This window comes from Chiloscyllium punctatum, chromosome 13 (genome assembly GCF_047496795.1).
Source record: "Chiloscyllium punctatum isolate Juve2018m chromosome 13, sChiPun1.3, whole genome shotgun sequence".
In the NCBI taxonomy this organism is placed as follows: Eukaryota; Metazoa; Chordata; class Chondrichthyes; order Orectolobiformes; family Hemiscylliidae; genus Chiloscyllium; species Chiloscyllium punctatum.
Genome location: NC_092751.1, coordinates 48,322,565 through 48,343,326, shown reverse-complemented (window position 1 = coordinate 48,343,326; position 20,762 = coordinate 48,322,565). Strand labels below are relative to the sequence as shown.

The following is a 20,762-nucleotide window of genomic DNA, read 5'->3' as shown; positions in this document are numbered from 1 at the left end:
TCCCTGCCCCCTTCTTGCTAACCGGGCTCCAAGCCTATATACATACCTGGGAGATAGCAGCAGGAGGAGGCCATTCAGCCTTTCAATCCTGCTCCACCATTCAATGGGAAACAGCTGACTATCCAGCTCAGTCTCCTGTTCCTGCTGTGTTCCAATCCCCTTTCATGACTTTACCTCGAAGAACGATATCTAAGTCCTCATTTAGCTTCACTGCCTTTTGTTCCAGTGGCGTTGCGGTGTTACTGTGTGGGTGTAGGCGGGGGTAATGTGATGGTGCTGCCTCCTGGAGAATGCACTCAGCGTCCCTCATCATCCTGCAGTAACATCAACTGGGTTTCAGCAACTAGAGATAGAACCCATTTCCAGGTTATGGGCATCACGGTCTCAGCCAGCATTTATTCCCCATCTCTCGTTACCCTTGAGAAGATGGTAGTGAGCTGCTGTCTTGAACCATTCACAGTCCATTTGGCGCAGAGAGACCGACAATGCTGGGAGGGAGAGTGTTGCTGGATTTTGGCCCAGTGATTCTCCATCTTTGGTTCATCAAATGCTGGTTAACTTAATCACAATCTGCACATGATTTTGAGATTTCAGTCTGCAAATCTTCACTATCTAGCACCCTGTATAAAGGAATATGTACAGGTTAGAAATTCAGAGCAGACAATTCTAGTTTCTCTGGAATATCTTTTTCCCCTTTCTTCTCCCAAAGCTGTAACCCTCCAGCCCACTTACTGTCTCCCACCATTCTGACTCTACTACCCCCTAATGTACACCCTCCACATTCTCATGGAGTAACTGATAAACAGATCCATGCCACCAGTTCCCGTCCCTGGTTAGACTCTGCACCCTTTCTGGGTTCACTTCCTTTCCCTTCAGTTGCTGCAAGTCAATAATGTAACAGCAGAATGAAACAAAAGGAAACAGAAAGGGAGGTGGCAGATCCTGGACAGAACAGGAACCTTCAGTCTGGGAGAATGGGTCAGATTCTTCCTTGTTTCCCATTGGTCAATTCCCAGTGTTATGACAAGTTGCGAATGGAACTTGGTCCCATCTGGGCGTAGTGTCACTTTGACCCCCCCAACTGATCAATACTATAGGCAGATGCGTCCCTTCTCCAGCCAATCACAGTGTGCAATGCTTTCCGCTAGTTACCCCAAAGAACATACTCCAAAACCAGCCCACATTCTGTACATTTATAGTGCTAGGTTTCCCCACACACGTGTGGTCCCTGCCTCAGGGCTTGTGGGAGTTGTAGTCCCCAAGAAGCCTCTGGAGACCTGTCCCTGGAAAGTGAGAGAAAGTGTGGGCTGGAGGGTGTTGTGTATAGGATATCTATTCAGACACACAGGACATGTGGGCTGTCACTGGGATTTACTGAGACATCCGCTTAGACACCCGGACTTCTGACGTAAGGAATATACATTCGGCCAATTGCGGGGTGGGGAGGTTTATAATGGGCAGCAGATTTTAAGCAGAGGTGGCTCAGTGGCAAATACTGCTGCCTCATAGCGTCAGGGACCCGGGTTTGATTCCAGCGTTAGGCAACTGTGTGGAGTTTACACATCCTCCCCATGTCTGTATGGTTTTGTTCGGTGCTCCAGTTTCCTCCCACAGTCCAAAGACGTGCAGGTTAGGTGGATTGGTCAGGCCAAATTGCTCACATGGTCCATGCATGTGCTGGTTAGGCAATTAGTCACGGGAAATGCAGGGTTACAGGGAATGGGTGGGTCTGAATGGGATGCTCATCATAGGGTTGGTGTGGAATCGATGGATGAATACCCTGTTTCTGCACTATAGGGACTCTATTCTATTCTCATGAAGAAGAATGTACCTATCTCAATGTGTTATGAATCTGTGGAATTCCCTATTGAAAATGCGGTGGATGCCAGGACAATGAGCCAATTTAATGAAGAGATACAGATTTTTAATTTGCAATGAGTTGAAGTGTGAGAGAGAGCAGGCGGGAAAATCCAGCTGAGACCGAGGTGAGCTCAATCATCACCGTATTAAATGGTGGAGCTGGTTCGAAGGGCTGCATTGCCTCTCCTGTGCCCAGTGCTTATCTTCTTACGGCAATAACTGGAAAGCTGAATCCAAAAATCACCACCTTCACCAAAGGAGATTTTCAGAAACAGCAGGATAGTCAGGTGGATTAGCGCTCCAAACTAAGGTAGTGAGGAAGCGTGGAGGAGGTAACAATTTTGCAATTTTAAACTGAGGGGAGACAGTGATTTATGGTTTTAGACTGTAGTACATTCACGCCGTCCAGAATACGCTGTAATAAAGTACAGGATAGATATTTACAACAAAGCCAAGGTCACTGACAATGAAACCAAAACACGCAGGAAACATCGTTTCACCTCACAATCTGATAAAAAGACTTGTCATTAATCTGGTTGAATTTAGAATACAGTTGGAAAGCGGGAAGATTAAATCCAATCCCAAGATACTGTGCTTAAACAGAGGAGACTACAATAGGATGAGGCAGGAGTTGGCTAATGCAGACTGGAAGCAAAGACTTTACTGTGGGACAGTTCTCAGACAGTGGAGGAATATCAAAGTAATTTTTCAAATTTCTCAGCAAAAGTATATATCAGTGAAAAGGAAGGACTGTAGGAAAACGAGTAATCTGTCATGTCTAAGGAAATAAGGAAGTCTATGAAATTGAAGTAGAAGGTATACAAATTGGCAAAGACCAAGGATAAATTCGGAGATTGGAAAAACTCCCAAGCTCAACAGAAAGCATGATGGAATTGGGGATAAAAAGTGATGAGTAGCTATCCCCAGGGACAGAATAGCAGTTTACTCTGCTAGAGGGGAACTTATTGTGTGGGGAACATATGGCCTCTGTAATTGTTGAAGCACTTAACTGTTACCATAGAGATAATCCTGATCAAGTTAAAAATCACAGCACACCCCAAAAGCTTGTACTTCCAAATAAACCTGTCGGACTATAACCTGGTGATGTGTGGTTTTTAACTTTGTCCACCTCACCCCAACCCCAGCTCCTCCACATCACCATCCCGATAGACAGCCCCACGGACACTGAAGCACCTGTCAGGTACTTGAGGGAGCCACGGGGGTGGGTGGGGGGAGGGGTGTGTGGTTTAACCACAAAGTGCTGAACTGAACTAGACTTTTGAACTGCCGTTGCCATGGAGATAATATTGAGAGACAGTCTGTACTCAAAGTCACAAACCACAAAATGCATAAGAAGGGGAGCTGTCCATCGGACAGGCGGGGAGTTACCTGATGCTGCCTGGAGGTGTTTTGTATGTACACTATCCAGGTAACTGCCATGTCTCATCAATAAAGACTCAAAGAAGACCTCTCAGAGTTCTGTGCCTGGTTATTCCTATCCAGCAGGGTTCAGGAATAGGAGTACACAGCAGTCAGTCTTCACAGTGGAGGATACGAAGAGAATGGCAGTAATTGATAAGGAGACTAAGGAAGGTGAGGACCAAGAAACAACCATTATCGTGAAAGGGTTAGAGCTGGGCAAGCTAATGGAGCTAAAGGTAAACAAGTCTCCTTGCCCTGATGGAATACATCCCAGGAGACCAACAGAGTTAGGGGGAGAAATAACGAATGCACTTAGAGTAATAGCATCCTGCAGCAGAGACAGGCCCTTTGGCCCAAGCCAATCAGAATGTCCATCCACGCGAACCCCATTTCCCTGCACTTGGCCCATCTGCTTCTGAAACTTTCCTATCCATGTATATGTCCAAATGTCTTTTACGTGTTGTTAATATACCCACCTCAACCACTTCCACTGGCAGCTCATTCCATATACATACCACCTTTGTGTAGAACAGTTGCCCCTCAGGTTCCCATGTATTCTTTCTCCTCTAACTTTAACATGATGCCCTCCAATCCTTGAGACCCTGCAAAAAAGACCGAGTGCATTCACCTTACCCATGCCTCTCATGGTCTTATACACTTCTATAAAATATTACCCCACAGTTTCTTCTGCTCTGAACAAAAAAGTCCTCACTTGTCCAACCTCTCCCTGTACCTCAGACCCCTGAGACCTGGCATCATCCTTGTAAATTTCTTCTTCACCTTTCCAGTTGAATAACTGAAACCTACACTGCACTCATCAAATTTCCGTGTTTCCCCACGGCACTGGAACCGATGTGACAACGCCAATGGACTACAATCAATGATCGATAACTCACTCCATTACAACAATCCCATTTTCATAGATTTTTCCATGATGCAGGAATCCTGTTGTCTTTCTGGTTTCATGGTTCATTGTACTCATACAAACCCAATCTGTGGCTTACCTGTTCCAGGGAAATGTTCCATGATTGTTTAGACTTTCAAAAACCAATGAAATTTCTCTCCACAGTCCCCACGCTAACATGGACTTCACTGTCTCAGTACTTTTTTCCAGTCACACTGACATTTGAAATATTCCCCCACGGGCAGAATGCACCACCTTTCCATCCAGACGAAAAAGTCAATGATATTCAGATCGGCACGGATCCAGTAACATGAAGTTCAATTTGAATTTTTCAACTGCAAATCCCCCCTTTCAATACTCTATAACAGAGAAAACAGATAGTGCTGGAGATCCTCAGCGGGTCTGGCAGCATCTGAAATGGTGACAGATGCAGGAAACATTGTAGCCTTGAAGAAGTTTTCAGATGATCACACCAGGCCTGTGTGCTTGATGACCATTATGGATAAGATGGGGGCAGGGATCCCTTTCTGGAAGGGCCTTGGTGAGACCACACCTGGAGTACTGTGTACACCTTTGTTCCCCTTTTCCAAGGAAGGCTCTCCTGGTTATTGAGAGAGTGTAAAGGAGGATCACCAGATGAGTCCTGGGATGTGAAGATAGTTAAGGACTGCAGATGCTGGAAGTCAGAGTCTGTACAATGTGGACCTGGGGAGGTGCAGCAGCTCAGGCAGCATCAGAGGAGCAGGAAGGTTGATGTTTTGGGTCGGGAACCTTTGTCAGTCTTGATAAATAACCCTGACTCGAAATGTCAACTTTCCAGCCCCATCGTATGCATGCTGGTCATCAAGCAGCTATTTATTCCAGTCCCACGTTCTAGCACTCAGCATGTAACCGATATTGTCCTGCCTGGTGTGATCATCTGAACACTTCTTTAAGGCTGCAATGTTTCCTGCATCTGTCACCATTTCAGATGCTGGCAGACTTGCTGAGGATCTCCACCACTTTTTGTTTTTATTGCAGATTTCCACCATTTTGCTGAAGCACAGAGTCATAGACATGTAAACAGCTCCATATTTTGTTGACTCACCTTCCTGGGATGTCAGGACTGATGGATGAAGAGGGACTCAATCTTCGTTTAATCCTCCTTTCCTTTGGCTTTCTGAGCCGCTAACTACATCACTAATATTCTACCTCCCATTCTCTGTCCTGAATCTGACCCTCTAAGACTACACTTTAGTTCCCATCCCCCTGCCAGACTAGTTACAAACTCACCAACAGAACTGGCAAAAGCCCCCACCAGATTTGTCTCAGCTCTGCCCAGGGGTAACCGGTCAGGCTGGTACAGGTCCCACCCAGAAACAGTCCCAGTGCCTGAAGAATCAAAACCCTTCTCTGGTACACTATTTCCCCAGCCACACATCCAGCTGATCGACCTTCTCATTCCTGCTCTCATTAGCACATGGCACTGGGAGTAAGTCTGACATTATTACATTTCAGGAGCTACATTTTAATGTATCTCTGCTCTCCCTATATCCAGCTTTCAGGCCCTCATCCCTCTGTTTAGCGATGTTGTTGGTATCTGTGTGTTGCACCACCACGGCCTGTTTACCCTCCAGCTCCAGAATGTCCTGCAGCCACTCCATGATATCATGGATCTTGGCACCAGGGAGATTACACACCATCCTGGATTCATGTCTGTGGGCACAGCAGTGCCTGGCTGTACCCCTGATTATTGAATCCCCTGTCACTATAGCCCTGCCACTCTCATTCCTCTTGTTCTGATCAGCAGAGCTCTCTGTGGTGTCATGAACCTGGCTGTTGCTGATTTCCCGAGAAGCCACCCCACCCATTCCCGCCCTTACAGAATCCCAAGTGGTATACAGTATCTGTATGAGAAGGGGATAACAACGGGGGACTCCTGTACTCACTTCCTGAGCCTTTTACTAGATCTGATGGTCACCCATTCCCTTTCTGCCTGTGTAACCCTCACCTGCAGTGTGACTAACTCACTAAACGTGCTGTCCATAACATTCTCAGTATTGCAGATGCTCCACAGTGAGTCCACTCCCAGCTCCAGCTCTGAAAAGCAGTTTCCCAGTAGCTGCAGATGGGAACCCTTGCTGCACAAATAGCCGTCAGGGACACTGGAAGCGGCCCTTATTTCCCACATTGTGCAAGAGGAGCACACCACGGGTCTGAGGGCTCCTGTCACAATGTCTCGCTACATTCATCTAGTTACTTCCATTAAGAGAATTTAAATGAGTGAGCAACCTTCCTACACTTCAAACATGTCCATTATAATAAAAAAAAATCTTTACTTAAGCTGATATGTCATACTTTAAAAACTTAAATACTCCACAGGTATCACTGACAAATTGGCTATTCCCATTTGGACTATGAATTTCTGAAAGGCCTGAATTAAAACGGAGTTTCAGCTTCACCTTCTCCCTGTCTCACCTCACTATTTACACTCAACTCCAAAACACTCTCATGGAGCCAAGCAGCACTCACAGTGTAGCCCGGGCATTTTCATTGTCTGCTCACACCTACACTTCCCTCAGCCTCCTGTACTGTTCCAATACAACACAATGGGAGCTCAGGGACAGCAAATCATCTTTCAATTCAGCCCTTTGTAACCCCAGAGTCAAAATGGACTTCAGCAGTTTCTGAATGAACAGACAGTTGTCAGAATCTGGAACATTCCACCTGAAATGGTGCTGGAATTTGAGTCCACAAGGAATTTCAATGAGAAATTTGCAGAGAATTGGAAATAGGGAGTTTACAGTTTAACATTATAAAGAGGATGATTGAGACGAAATCTGACAGTTCCTGCAAAAAGACGAGGTGTAATTTGGATAAATCTGTGCTCTCTCTCGGGCCAATACCTCCTTCCACAGCTGCAGGGCCAAGAATTGAACACATACCCCAAGGGGGATCCAACCATGAACTTGAACATCTTTCTGCTTTTGGCTAGACAAAAATATTGAAGATATGTTCCCACAAACAGAACAGACAAACCTTTCTCGTTCCACAGTTAAATGCCAATGATATTCAGATCCTGATGACTCCGCTGACTGTAGAAACATGTTTTTTGAGATCCCAGTCTCAATTATTCTCAATTAATATTCTATAAAATGAATTCACAAAACAAAGCTCACAGTCAGTGCAAGATGAATAGTGAAGGCAAACACTTCTCTTGGTATGTGTTTGATGTGTAAATGCTCCTCTTCAAATCACCCCGCCTCCACCCAGGAAGAGGACAAGTACATGCTCCTTACTGCACTTTGCCCCAAATAAAGATGGTGGCCATAACCCAGGACCTCTCACTGCCTGAGGCCCAAGCCATCTTCCCCTTTGCTGCAAATGTGGGACCAAGAGTTTCTAAATCAGACTAACGACCTGCCCAGAGTGTAACTAAACCCTCCCAGTCTACACTGATACATTCCATCCAGTTTCTGCTGCCACTCTCCCCTTTCCCCTTTCCGCCTCCTACACACACCATGGGTTACCGCGGGTCCAGTGACCCTTCCTCAGAACCGATGACAGCTGGGAAAATTAGAATCCCTTCAGGAAACAGGCCCTTTGGCCCAACAATTCCACACCCACCCTCCGAAGTTTATCCCACCCAGACCCATTCTCCTATTCTATTACTCTCCATTTCCCCCGACCTAATGCACATCCCTGAACTCTACGGGAACCTTAGCTGGGCCAATTCACCGAACCTGCAGATCTTTGGGCTACAGGAGATAGGGGATAAAGAGTAAATAATAGGTGGGGACAGAGCCCAAAGAGAGACAGGAACATTTGGAAAGATAAAGGAGTGGGAAGTTGGAAAGTTGTTAATGGAGGAGACAGGAACCTTCTAGCATTTCAGTGGCAGTGGTGGAAATGGCAGCTACATTGTGCCTGCAAAAAATACCTTGAGCTTCCAGTTGCCTGCTCTTTACCACACAAGACTGTTCCCTGTCCAACATCTCTGTCTCATGCTTACTGCAGTGTTCCAGTGAAGCTTGATGCAAGCTGGAAGAACACTTCAGAACATACCCAAATGGCTTCCTATTTCAAGGGTTGCAATCTCCCCTCACATGTTGTTAACAATGCCCTCCAGTGTATCTCCTCCACTTCCCACACCACTGCCCTTGAACTCCACCCCGTCAAATTCAACTAAGATGGAACCCCACCATCCTCACCTTCCACCATCAGATCCAAACACCTGAGATATATTTCCCTCCCCACCCCTTTCATACCTTCTGTGACTTCCACTTTAGATCCACACTCCCCACCAACCCACTCTTCACTCCAGGCACCTTTGCTTGCCACTGCAAGAGATGGAAAATCTTTGCCCAAACCCTCCCTTTAACTCCATCCAAGGCACCACTGGATCCTCCCACATCCAGCAGACATTTCCCTGCCCACCCAAACACCTCACCTAGTGTGTCCCTTGCTCTCGGGACGCCAAATTGTGGAATATTTCAGGGAACATATCTGGGACACATGCACCAACCAACCCCACCGGCCTGTGGCCGACCATTTCGGCTACCGCCCACTCCCTCCGCCACCATGCTGCCAAGGACATCCAAGTCCACCATCCCCAAATCCGAGCCACCCAACATCTGGAGGAAGAACACCTCATCTTTGCCCCCTACCCCACATACCAGGCCTTGTTATTACGTAGCCTACCATTACACATTACCTATGGTTAGCCACTAACAGTCCCCATAAACAGCTATTCACCTTCCCCACCCCCCCCCCCATCCGATCGTTATTCACTCCTTTGTCCAACTGCTCCTATCTCTCTCTTCGGACTCTATCCCTACCTATCATTTACTCCTTAACCCCTACCTTCTGCATAAAAACAGACTTTTTTTCTCAGTAACGTCAGTTCCTGAGGAAGCGTCACTGGATCGAAAATGCGAACTAATTTCTTTTCACAAATGCTGCCTGATCTGCTGAGCATTTCCAGTACCTTCTGGTTGTTGTGTGTGATTTACAGCATCCGCAGTTCTTCTGGTTCTAATTTACCCGGAGTATCTAATTCAGGTCCAGCAGACTGAAACAGTGTTTAACAACCTTCCCAGTCCACACTAACTCCATCTCTCTCCCAGTATCTGCTGTCTCTCCCACTCCTTCACATTCAGTCCCCCCTCACAGTGACACTGCGCCTGCAAAGCTGATGGTCATGTGTTGGCCTGCTGGACCCACCCCTCATTCACTCCCATTGGCTGGAGGATCACGCCAACTCTCCTATTGGTTTGAAGCTGTGTCAATCAGCCAGGCTCCATTGTGACATGAGTGTTGGGATCCTCCCAGGTGCATCAGAGGCTGAGGGGTGACCTCATAGAGGTTTATAAAACCATGAGGGGCCTGGGTAGGATAAATAGACAAGGTCATTTCCCTGGGGTCGGCGAGTCGAGAATGAGAAGGCATAGGTTTAAGGTGAGAGGGGAAGAATTTAAAATGGATCTGAAGGGCAGTTTTTTTCCCCCACTGAGGTTGGTGCGTGTATGGAATCTTCTGTCAGGAAGTGGAGGATGTTGGTACAATTATACCATTTGGCATCTGGATGGGTATATGTATAGGAAGGGTGTAGAGTGATACGTGCCAAGTGTTTGCAAAAGGGACAAGATTAGATTGGGATATCTGGTCAGAATGGCCACAGTTTAACCAAAGGGTTTTGTTTTCATGCTGTACATCTCTACGGCTCTGCCCTGTGATGAGCTTCATCATTCAGAGTGAATGGGTCAGTGTCATAGAGGACAGGGGCTGAGGGCTATTCAGCCCATTGGGGCTGTACTCTCTCCCTCTGGAGATGGTACCAGTCAGTCCCAACTCACCTCCCATTTGGACAGAGCCCTCCAAATCCTTCCTTAAAAATGTTAAATTTCAAATTTGTTTTGACAATAATTACTGAATCTGCATCCAGCTGTTGGTCAAACTGTTCCAGATGCTCAGAACTTAGTGAGTAAAATAATCTTCACATTTTTCTTTGCATTATTTGCCAGTTACCTGAAAATAGTTACTAAAAATTGTGACGTTAAAAATTTCTCACTCTGTCTCTCTGTAAATGAAATACCCTGGAAACAAATCAACTCCTGGTCGAAATCACTGTTTAACCTTCTCAGTTCCAAGGAGAATTGTCAGACCTTCTGCTAACTCTCCATAAATGAGAAACCTATCTTAATTTTAATTTATTAGTGCCATAGAGATGTACAGCACAGAAACAGACCCTTCAGTCCAACTTGTCCATGCTGACCAGATATCCTAAATTAATCTCGGCCCATATGCCAACAGTTGGCCCATATCCTTCGAAACCTTTCCCAATCACATATCCAATGAGATGCCTTTTAAATATTGTAACTGTACCAGCATCCACACTTTCTCTGGCAGCTCATTCCATACACGTACCATGTTCAGCTTGAAACTTTGCCCCTAATATCCCTTTTCAATCTTTTCCCTCATGCCTGTGCTTTCTAGTTTTGGACTCACCTAAACAGGAATAAGACCCTGGCTGTTTACCCTATCCATGTCCCTCACGATTTTATCAAACTCTACGGTCACCTCTCAGCATCCGATTCTCCAGTGAAAACAGCCTCAGTCTATTCAGCCTCTCCCTATAGCTCAATCCCTCAACCCTGGCAATATCTTTGCATTATTTCTGAATCCTTTCAAGTTTAACAATATCATTTCGATAGCAGGGAGAGAAGGACTGAAAGCAGAATACCAGAAGTGGCTGAATGAATGTCCTGTACAGCCGCAAAATGACGTCACAACTCCTGTACTCAATGCACTGACCAATAAAGGCAAGTACACCAAACACTTTCTTCACTACCCTGCCTATCTATGATTCCACTTTCAAGGAACTATGAGCCTGCACTCCAAGATCTCTTTGTTCAGCAACAATCACCAGGACCTTCCCATTAAGTGTAGAAATCCTGCCCTGATTTGCTTTTCCAAAATGCAGAACCTCATATTTATCTAAATTAAACTTCATTTGCCACTCCTCAGCACATTTGATTGGAGTCTCATTGTACTCTCGGGTAACTTTGCTGTCCACTGCACCTCCAATTTTGGTGTCTATTGTAAACCTACTAACCATAGCTCCTATATTCACATAGAAATCATTTATATAAATGGCAAAAAGCAGTGGACCCAGTACAGAGCCTGACAGCATATTGGTCATCACAGGCTTCCAGTCCAAAAAGTATCCTCCACTCTAACACTGACTTCTCAGCAAGGTTAGTGCTCATGGCATACAGGGAGAACTAGCCATTTGGATACAGAACTGGCTCTTCAGACTTGAGGCCTGTGACTAGTGGACTGTTACAAGGATCACTCCTGGATCCACTACCTTTCATCATTTATATCAATGACTTGGATGTGAACATCGGAGGTATAGTTAGTGAGATGACACCAAATCTGGAGGTGTAGTGGACAGTGATAAACAGTACCTCAGAGTACAATGGGATCTTGATCAGATGGGTGAATGGGCTGAGGATTGGCATTTTGGAAACTCAAATCTTAGCAGGTCTTATACACTTAATGGTAAGGTCCTGGTGAGTGTTACTGAACAAAGAGTCCTTGGAGTGCAGGTAGATAGGATAGTGAAGGCGGCATTTGGTATGCTTTCCTTTATCGGACAAAGTACTGAGTACAGGAGTTGTGAGGTCATGTTGTGGCTGTACAGGACATTGGTTAGGCCACTTTTGGAACGTTGTGTACAAATCTGTTCTCCCTCCTATTGGAAGGATGTTGTGAAACTTGAAAGGGTTCAGAAAAGATTTACAAGACCTTTGCCAGGGTTGGAGGATTTGAGTTAGGCTGGGGGGTTGAATAGAGGTTGAATAGATTGGGGCTGTTTTCCCTGCAGCGTCGGAGGCTGAGAGGTGATCTTATCTATGTATATAAAAACCTGAGATGGATTGATATGATAAATAGACAAAGACTTTTCCCTGGTGTGGGGGTTCCCAGCACAAGAGGGCATAGGTTTATGGTATGAGGGGAAAGACTTTAAAGAGACTTGAGAGGCAACGTTTTCACACAGAGGGTGGGACGTGTATGGAATGAGCTGCCAGAGGAAGTGGTAGAGTCCATTACGATTGCAACATTTAAAAGGCATCTTCATGTGTATATGAATAGGAAGGATATGGGCCGGGTGCTGACAGGTAGGACTAGATTACATTGGGATATCTGATCAGCATGTACTGGTTGGACCGACGGGTCTCTGTTTCTGTGCTGTCCATCTATGACTGTTTGACCTTCCAGCCAATTCCGTATCCAAACAGCTAGTTCTGACAGAATTCTATGGTATTGAACCTGCTAACCAGTGTGTTATGTGAAACCTTGTGTCTTTCTCAAGTCCAAGGTACTGATTTCAATGCACAAAGCTATGCTGACTCTCCCTAATATTTTCTTGCTTTTCCAATGACATGTAAATCCTGTCCCTAAGAATCCCTTCCAACAACTTCTTTGCCACTGACTTCAGGCTCACCGGTCTATAGTTCCCTGGCTTTTCCTTACCACCTTTCTCAAATAATGGGACAAATCTTCCAGCACCTCACATGTGGCGATCAATGATACAAATATCACAATGAGGGGCCCAGCAAAAGCTTCTCTAATTACCTACAAAGTTCTGGGATATACCTGATTAAATTCCAGGGATTTATCCACTTTTATGCATTTTAAGACATCCAGTACCTCCTCCTCTGTAATATGTACACTCGCCAAGTTATCAATATTTATTTCTCCAACTTCTCAAACTTCCACATCCCCTTTCAGTAAAAACTGACATGAAATACTTACAGAATCTCTCCCACCTCCTGCTGTTCCATAGACAGTCTTGTTGATCATTGAGGGTCACTATTCTCTGCCTAGTTATTCTTTTGTCTTTAGTGTATTTGTAAAATCTCTTTGGATTCTCCTTAAACGTTTTTCCCAAAGCTATCTCATGTCCCTTTTTCGCCTCCTGGTTTCCCGCGAGTATACTCCTACTGCCCTTACAGTCCTCTAGGGATTCACACAAACACAGTGCGGTCTGTACCTGACATATCCTTCCTTAATTTTCTTGACCAGAGCCTCAATTTCTCAGGTCATGCAGCATTCTCGATGCCTCCCAGCCTTGGCCTTAACAGGAACATACTGTCTGTGTACTCTCATTGTCGTAGGCCTATGGAGGATGTGGCAGATGAGGACAGAGAAACAATCATTATCAGTAAAGAGGTAGTGTTGGGAAAGCTAACAATTCATTCTTATTTCTATAATTCCTCTCTAGCCTCAGAACTATCACTATCTCTGCATCAAAGACATCTCAATCTCTGCAACATCCTCCAATCTCTAATCTCCTCCAGTCTCAACACACTTTCTATCTTTAATCTTGTCCACCCTCTCAAATCTCAGTGATGTGCCTTTCTTTAATTCCAGCCTTCAAGATAACCCATTTTTATCTCAGATTCATGCACCCAGAGATCCACAATGTCCCGCTTAACCTCTGTCACATTTTCCTCCAAAAAACATTATTTAATCACGTATCATCTATTCTAATATCACCTTCTCTGACCTGGTTTCTATTGTGGCTTGTCATATTCCTATATTATGCGTTTGTGGTCTACATGACAGAAAACGGTTTTGTGGTCCATTGGATTTATGCTGTAAAGAAATCTCCCAGCTAACGATTTTAATCCCATTTTCCAGCACAGAGCCCATAGACCTGTCAGCCTTGGCCTTGCAAGTGTGTTCCTAAATAGATTTTAAATGCCTTCAGGATTTCTGTCTCTCACTCTCTTCCAGACAGTGAGGTTTAATGCAACTGTTGCTCGATGCTATCACCCACAGGGTTCAGAGCAGCACGGTTAGTGCGAACCAGAGATCGCCCATTGGGAAGGATGGCAGGGTCCCTGACAGGGGGCACTGGAGATTTACCAGGATGGTTCAAGGAATGGGGGATTTTAGTTGCAGAATTTGTGGGCCTTTTTTAACATTAATTGTTCACATGACATGTGTGTTGCTAATACACATCAAGAATAACCATCCGCAATTAATGGACTCTCCTTTTCAACCTCTCCCCTTGCCTGCGCTGTGGTAATATTCAGGTTAACCACTACCAGGCATCTCTCTCTAATAAGAGAGCAGTCCTGTGGTGGGGTAGGACAATGCTGACTTGATCTTTTACACAGTGATGCCACTGTGCCTCTAGGGTGGGGAGAGGGAATGCTGAAGGTGGTGGATGGGAAATCACTCGGGTACAGTACTTTATCCTGGAGGATGTTCACTTTCTTTAATATTGTTGGGGGGGGGTGCACTGATGCAGGCAAGTGGAGAATGTTCCAACACAATCCTGATGTGTACCTTATAGAGAGCAAACAGACATTGGGGAATCAGGAGTTTGGGGAAACTGAGGTGTTCTCCTTGTAGCAAAAGAAATTTGGGGAGCTGTGACAAAGTGGTTTACAAAAGTTACGCATTATTATAATAAACCTTAGACCCTTCAGCTCATTATACAAGGATTCCAGGACACATGTTGAAGATTTGGGAAGATCTATTGAAAGGATGGTTTGATTCAAAGGAGAACTTTTATTCAGCAAATGGTATTGATCTTGAACACAATACTCTCACACAATACGAATATCCAGGTCCTGATGTATTGAGTAATTCTGTCAGAGTCTGGCGTTACAGTGACTGAGATTACCATCTGAATGTCTGCCTGTAATATAAGTTTATAAAATCCGTCACTGTCAGTTCAAGTTTGAAACTCATACAATCCCTTCCTCCTGGCCCAGGATGACTGTACACATTACCCCTGGTGGAGGTCAGCAGGCTCTTCAAGGACAAATCTATGTGGGTTTCTATGAATTTCCACCTTGGAACTTCATGTGACTGAACATGAGACAGAATGTCCCAAGATTCAGTGAGATATGGAGAGCAGGATTTGCTTCCTTTTCTTTCCTTCCATTCTGCCGCTGAGCCTCCTCAATAAGACATGGGGTGTGAAAGGCTCATGCACCTTGATGGGCAAGTTGTCTCCATTCTGACCAATGGGCAGCAAGATCCTCCCAGTCATGAAACAGAGTATCCCTGAAAGATAGCAACTGTGCATGCTTCCCACTGCCCAGTGCTCACAGGACATGTTTCGAATAATGAGGGGGGAAATCTCCTAGAAAAGGCATAACAGGAAAGTTCCAAAAGGATTATAAACAGTTTACAGAGAGATCTTCACAAGAAACTTGGGCAACAAGTTGGCAAATAGAGTATAACTTAGGATAAACTGTAGAAAGCTGCATCACAAAGGGACTGGGGGAAAATGAGCAGGAAACACAGAAAGCTAGCACACAGTTACAACATGGAATCAGGAAGGGGAATGGAATGCTGTCCCTTATTTCAAAGAGTTTGCAATATAAGAGTTTGGAGTATATACCTTAGGGCAACTAAACAAATGGCGAGTGAGACCACATCTGGAGTAATGTGAACAGATTTGGTCACTTTAGTTCATGAAATAGAGCAGTTTATTGGAGGCATTTCAGAGAAGATCCATTGGGATGATCCCTGTTTTGAAGGGATTATCCTGTAAGCAAAGGGTGAATAAGTTGGGAATCTACTCACTGGACTTTGGAAGAATGAGAGGTGATCTCTTTGAAACATACAGGATTCTGTCAAGGTTTGACAGTGTAAATATAGAGAGGATGTGTCCCATTACGGGTGAGTCTTGAACCAGATTCTGGATCAGTCGCGGAATCAAGGGCTCTGTTTCAGATTTCTCAAGTTAAAGGCAACACCGACACAGGTTAGGGTTTCAGTAGCAATGGAGCTGGAGTGAGAAGGAGATAAGCAACATTTTAGAGATTGGAATTCCTGGTGTTTGTGATTGTGTAGATGTCTGATCAGAAGGTCACCTTGGGGTCAGATATGAGAGCAATATTGTGAAGAATGTAGTTCTGCCTCAGACACTTCCCAGTGAGAGGGAGGGACACAGCAGTAAGGGAAATGAATTTGGAATAGCAACTGAAGGCAATGGGTTTAACAATGACAGTGTGTCATTGGAGTGAATTGCAGCTAATCGAAGCGTGGTAAGCAGTTTGATAACTGAGTAATGGTGGAGTAATGGAGAGGGATGATGGGGAGGGAGAGCTGGGCATCGTCAGTGTACATGTGAAACCTAACACGGTGCTTTTGGGCGATGTTATCTCCGGGCAGTATGTAGGTGAGAAACAGGATGAACTAAGGATAGATCCTGGAGGGACACCAAATACAAGGAATTCAGAAAGGAAAGGGAGAGTGGAGACGGAGCAGGATTTTCCAACGATGGTGAGGTCAAATATTAGGTTTTAGCAGAATGGGAGAGAAGGACATAACCAGAAAAAACAGACAGACAGATCATGGAACAATATCTGTGAATTGCACGTTGGTGGGGGGGGTGACCGTGGTGGAGGGAGGGAGGGCGGTGACAAGCAGGAGGATGAGACAGATTTGGAATGTCCATGATTTAGCTACACTAGGGTAAATGGTCAAGAGGACCTCTAATAAGGCTTGACAAGGGACTCGAGGAAATGCAAGTTTAGGACTAAAATGAGGAGCACTCTTGTGAGGCAGTTTGGCTCGGTGGGCTAGTGGAGAGGGAGGAAAGAAGCAGAGGCAGCTGATCGGATTGTCTCAATGTTATTGACAGAGAAACTCCATGTGCTCCTCACTCTTGTTGTTGGAGGGGAGGATGGAGGAGACAGGATAATGGACAGTGTTTTTATGTCCAAAACAATGAACAAAACCTGTGATAGTGATTATAAAAATAAGTGAACAAACCTGTCGTATTTATCATTTATCAAGAATATTAAAATATACAACTGAAGTTCAGGTTTGAATCCCAAATCGGTAGAGGGTAGCTCTGAATTCAAGAAAAAAATAACTGGAATGAAGAATCTACTGTTTTCCATGGAACCATTGGGGATGTTTTTCTGCTATCGACAATGTCCTTGAGGGAAAGAAACCCGACAGTGGCCCATCAAGTCACTCATTGTATTAATCACTGCACAGTCTCAACAAAGGAATGAAACTGGATGGACCACATTACATCTACCAATGCACTGGAAAATACAACCACACAATCAGCCCTCTTGACCCTGCAACGTCCGCCTCACTGTGGGCCAACAACAGCAGCAGAACTGTACTCCAGCCCAATCTGAAATCTCATGGCCTGATATCCCCCACTTAACCATTAACATCAAGCCAGGGGAATCAACCCTGGTTCAATGGTGAATGCAGGAGGGCATGTCAGGAACAGTACAAGGCATACCTAAAAATGAAGGGCCAACCTGGTGCAGCTACCAAACCTGCAAGCCAAACAGCGCAAGCAACACCAAATAGAACTAAGTGATCCCATAACCAACAGATTAGATTGGAGTTCTGCAGTTTTGCCACACCAAGTCAAGAATAGTGATGGACAATTAAACAACTCACTGGAGGAACCATCACAGATATATCCACCCTTACTGATGGAGGGGTCTCACACATTCATGCAACAGATAAGAGGACAGCATTAGCAGCGATTTTCAGCCAGCAGTGCCAAGTGGATGAGCCTTCTCCATTGGTCCCTGACATCACAGATATGAATCGACTTGGTTGAAAACTCATTTCAAATCAGATCAAGAAATGGATAAGCAGTGTAAAGGCTAGGGGCCCTGCCAATATTCTGGCAATAATACTGTTGGCTGTGCTCCAGAACCTGCTGCCCACCAAGGCAAGTACTGCTCCAGCACTGGCACCTACCGACTTTGTGGAACATTGCTCAGGGATGTTCCAACACAAAAAAACAAGGCAGATCCAACTCAGCCAATTGCCCTCCGTCAGTCCACACTCGCTCAGCAGTGAAGTGATGGAAGGTGTCATCAACAGTGCTGTCAAGCAACTGCTCAGCAATAACCTGCTCATCAATGCCCAGTTTGGGTTCTGCCAGGGCCACTCAGTTCCTGAGCTTGTTACAGACTTGATTCACAAACGGACAAACAGCTGAATGAGGTGAGGATGACAGGTCAGACCCCCTCCAAGTCCACTATTTCGACTTCAGTTATATCACCTGACCTCACCACAGTCTCAGCTCATTTGCTGAAACTCTCATTCATTCCTTTTGTTGACTCTAGATTTCATTATCTAAACCCACTCCTGGCCAGCATCCCACATTCACCCTCCCGATAATCTCTAGAATATTGAAAACTCTACTGCCGAAGTGCTCACTTGTACCAAAACTTGCTGATCAATCAAAAGACTCCCATTTGTAAGCAACAACAATTTACTTTCGCACCTTTGAATTAATTCCTGGCTGTAATCATTCCTATCTCCCTGCACCACACACCCTTTCATATCTCAATAACTCATGTTAGTTCAGACTCTCAATGATGTGTTTATTTTTGAGTTCACCTGGGTGACTATTTCTATAGACTCCAAGGGAACATGGTCTGGAATCCCCACGCTAACCCTCTAAGATCTACTTTCTTCCTTTAAGGCATTCTTGAAAAACTGCTTATTTGGCAATGGTTGTGGTCACTGGACATAATATTCTCCATCTGTAGCCTAATGTCAAAAGTTCTCAATAATATTTTTGTGAAATTAAAACCATGATGATTTGTACAGATATCTTCTACTCTTCAATATCGCTGAGTGAATAATCTGTAATGTCTCTTACCCAACCACGTTGTGGGAGCACCTTCACCACACAAACTGCAGCAGTACAAGGAAGTCAAACATCACCCTCTCCACAGGCAACAAGGCTTTGGCATTGATCACTGGTTTCTGTGGAAGGAGAAATACACAGTTGATGTTTCAGGGAGTGCAATATGAATTACAGGGAATGAAAATGGTGCAGAATTTGACTGTCAGAAAATTGAAGGAAAATGCACTCACTTATTGGAAAAAAGAATTCTTGACCGTCAAAGATATTGTGGAAAAGATAAACTGATAATGGAACATCATACGGTCAGGAGCCGGGCAGCAGTGGACAATTCATTTGCATTCCTGAAGAAGGGCTTATGCCGAATCGTTGATACTCCTGCTCCTCGGATGCTGCCTGCGCTGCTGTGTTTTTCCAGCTCTACATTTTTCAATTCATTTACAAAGCAGCTGTGAAAGTAATAGTAAAATACTATACAGAGCAAAAATATACCCAAGAGAGACTGAGAAAGCTAGACAATGAACAAGTGGACATCAGAGAACCCAGAGGTGAACCAGAGCAGAGTTCACTTTTATGATCCCACAGTCAAAGATGTCTAACACAGAAACAGACTTCTTCGGTCCAACCTATGCCAACCAGATATCCTAACCTAATCTACCTAAATTAAATCCTTTTTGGCACTCCTCAGCCCATTGGCCCATCTGATCAATATCCCACTGTACTCTGAGATAACCTTCTTCATTGTCCACAATACCTCCAATTTTGGTGTCAGCTGCAAACTTACTAACTATACGGCCTCTATTCACATCCAAATCATTTAAATGAATGACGAAACAAATCCAGAAAAAAGATCCATTTCTCTGGGTTTGAATGTGCTCTGTGTAAATCCTGCCCTATGACTCTTTTTACCAGGGAAGGCTGTACAGACATCCCTCTGAACTTTGCCCCCTACAAAGCTGGCGGCCGCGCACGTGTCCAGTGACTCATTGCCCCGAATAAAGATGGCGGCGCTCACTCGGGCCGATTCCTCAACGAGGCATTTTCCCATTTGCTGCAAAACCGGGACTGTAAGTTTCAAATTTGTATTTTCCGATGTGCAGCAAATGTTTGTAAAACCTCTCAGACCATACCAACACCATTTCCCTCCCGCTTCCTGCTGTTTATTTCTTTCCTTACCGACAGCTCTCCGCACACATACATTCCGAACATCCGCGCCCACCGCGAGGATGAACACGTGGTATAGTCTAGTCCCGCCCTTATTCACTGATTGGTCGGAGGACCAACTGCCCAGACAGGTCCTCCAGCTCCGCCCCTGCCTTTCCATTGGTCCGCCCCTGACATCAATCACACCTGTCTATGACAACCAGATATTCTAACCTAATCTATCTATATTAAATCCTATCTGCCACTCCTCAGCCCATTGGCCCATCTGATCAATATCCCATTGTACTCTGAGATAACCTTCTTCATTGTCCACAATACCAACTGTTGGCTGGAGCTTGCGCACTGCTTCGTGGCTTTTGTTGCTATTTCTCAGTTACAAGAGTGAGGGACAAAGTTAAAAATCACACAACCACCTGATGAAGGACCAGCAAAGTAGTGCTTCCAAATAAACCTGTTGGACTATAACCTGGTGTTCTGTGAATTTTAAGTTTAGATTAGATTAGATTAGATTACTTACAATGTGGAAACAGGCCCTCCGGCCCAACAAGTCCACACCGCCCCGCCGAAGCGTAACCCACCCATACCCCTACATCTACATCGACATCTACCCCTTATCTAACACTACGGGCAATTTAGCATGGCCAATTCACCTGACCTGCACATCTTTGGACTGTGGGAGGAAACCGGAGCACCCGGAGGAAACCCACGCAGACACGGGGAGAACGTGCAAACTCCACACAGTCAGTCGCCCGAGGCGGGAATTGA

The 20,762-nt window shown here is 45.0% G+C and overlaps 1 long non-coding RNA gene across 2 annotated transcripts; it reads right to left on the bottom strand.

The window, feature by feature from the left end:
- Positions 1-92: 92 nt before the first annotated feature.
- On the bottom strand, positions 93-20,060 carry LOC140484500 (uncharacterized). Of its 2 annotated transcripts, none has more exons than XR_011962203.1 (4): positions 20,010-20,060; positions 19,067-19,282; positions 18,849-18,955; positions 93-620 (listed from the first exon to the last, which is right to left on the bottom strand). It is a non-coding gene; the product is annotated as an uncharacterized lncRNA (long non-coding RNA). The 2 variants fall into 2 exon arrangements; XR_011962204.1 differs by lacking the exon at positions 93-620 and adding an exon at positions 13,259-13,349.
- Between the last annotated feature and the right edge of the window lie 702 nt (positions 20,061-20,762).